Source organism: Alligator sinensis, unplaced genomic scaffold (assembly GCF_000455745.1).
Source record: "Alligator sinensis unplaced genomic scaffold, ASM45574v1 scaffold400_1, whole genome shotgun sequence".
Taxonomy (NCBI): Eukaryota; Metazoa; Chordata; order Crocodylia; family Alligatoridae; genus Alligator; species Alligator sinensis.
Genome location: NW_005841897.1, coordinates 3,055,894 through 3,058,001, shown reverse-complemented (window position 1 = coordinate 3,058,001; position 2,108 = coordinate 3,055,894). Strand labels below are relative to the sequence as shown.

At 44.1% G+C, this 2,108-nt stretch overlaps 1 long non-coding RNA gene across 1 annotated transcript in view; it reads left to right on the top strand.

The window, feature by feature from the left end:
* LOC112549344 overlaps nt 1-2,108 on the top strand; it is a 51,953-nt gene that overhangs the window by 18,596 nt on the left and 31,249 nt on the right. Inside the window, exon 2 of the long non-coding RNA XR_003092755.1 lies at nt 938-1,025. This is a non-coding gene — a long non-coding RNA (uncharacterized LOC112549344). The remainder of the gene's footprint in view (nt 1-937; nt 1,026-2,108) is intronic.

The following is a 2,108-nucleotide window of genomic DNA, read 5'->3' as shown; positions in this document are numbered from 1 at the left end:
CCCGCCCCAGCTCAGTACTTTTAAAAAAAAAGCCCCGGTGCTCACTGGGTGTTGCTGGGCCGGCGGCGATCCCCACTGCTGCCCACTGCTCCATGCTGCACACATTTCCCTTTAAGTTAAAAAGCAAGAACTAGAAAATGTAGTAAAAAAGCAAAACAAATCCTTTAATCATTCAGAGTCAAAGTCGCAGCACCTTCTGCTCTTGTTAGCAGCAAAGTTCAGCAAATTGCAGACCTCTGAAGAAACCCTCGGAAAGTCACGGTCCTCTAGATCTTTTTATACCGCTATCACAGCTGCGGTAAGCTCCTGCTACTGGTTCCCTCTGTCATACCACATACCCTCTGAGAGGACAGCTGGGGTGCATGTAACTACCCATAACCTGGGTCAGGAATGGGGAAAGAGGTTCATAACCCCTCAGGGTAGAAGAGACCCACAGCCTACGTATGGCAGGTTGGAATGTGGGGTCAACATACTCCCACATAGGTCATTCCTAATGGTTACTGCCAGCTCCAAGGGACAGAAATAAGGTTGCACAGCCATGTATCTCAAACTTGGGAAAACCGTGAAATACAAAGTTCAGTTTGAGTTACCTTATTTCTGTATGCTTTAACTGTCAGAGGCCTGATTTTAGCTGAATTCAGTGCTCTACAAAATGCACAGAATACCACCGGGCAACCTTTAATCTGCACCAGCAAAGGATTTATTCATCCACAAGATCTATGGACCATCTACATCAGTGAAATAAAAATGGTTAAATAAATCAAACATACATATCTTGTGTAGTAATAAAAAACCACCTTTATCAAATAAATAAAACAACTGTATGAATTGTCTAATCTGTGTCTGACACTCTTCCTTCCAGAACCAGAACTGCTAAACTGCATTTCACAGGCTGCCAACTCCTAAGAAAGATTTTCCTTTTTCTCTGATGGAATAGGAACCTCCTTGGAGAACTCCTGGGGTCACCGTGAAGTCTCAAGCAAGCATTTGTGAAGCACAGCATAGCTACATTTGGGAGGCTGGTGGTGAGTGGCTGTATTTCTTACATTGTTTCCCTTCCTTCTTCCCCTGCAAAAATCTTACCATTTACCAATGGCCTTGTAAGCAGAAGCCATTGCAAGCATGTGAGGGCCGTAGGTAGGTCTTGAGTAGAAGATGGGGAAGCCAATGCGGGAGAGCTGCCTTGCAGGAAAGTCTAGCAGAAGCCCCTGAAGCAGAGCAAAGTAAAGGCGGAAAATGTTTCCTGCAAAATGTTACAGGGACCTTTTGAATCATTTTATTCTGGGCCATTTTACAATATAGAAGCAGTATTGTTTGTCACACTGGCCCAGAAGACAGGCTTCTTTCCACTAGTTTTCTAAAGCAGGCTTTTGGCTTTAACTGGAACATTGCTCTCTTTGACCATTGCACACCTGTGGCCTGAGTAAAGCACTGTGTGTTGCTGTGAAGTTAACACCCCTTGTACAGTCTTTCATATGGAAGAAGATGTTTTGAGGGGAAGGAGAGGGAAGAAGATTCCCGGGCTCACTTTCACAGAGCATGGGATTTTCTGGGAATGCTTTGCCCTTATGCACCTCTGGCAATCTTGACATTCTGCACAGTGCACCAAGCCTTGACAGTTCCCTGTGCTGTATGACAAAAGGAGTCTGTAGGCCTCCAGTGACTATTAACTGTTCCTAACTGCTCTACTGGCAGCCAGCTGTTTCACAGAGTGCTTTGGAAAGACGTTCATTGAAAGGTGCTAGTTCCTGTTTTGCTAAAGCTGACAAAATAATCATCAGTCCTGTGGACCTTAGGGGAGGGGGGAAAAAAGGGAAAAAATAGCTCTGTTCTCCATTAAATTTCTGTTTCTATGATCAATAGCTTGGTTCTGGTGTCAGCTAAGTACATTTATCTCTTATTGTTGGGGCCTCCTCTAGCCTTAAATGGAAATCCATGGGAAGAGAGATGAGACACAATTTTCCCCTTGGATGGATGAATGACCATTCAGCGGGAACCCAACTCCATGAAGCCCATGATTTAGCCAGGCAAAAACTCTTGAACAGTAAAAATAGCACTTTTTGTTTGTTTGTTTGTTTGTTTTTAAGATTCTTCCTTCTTCCCCTACA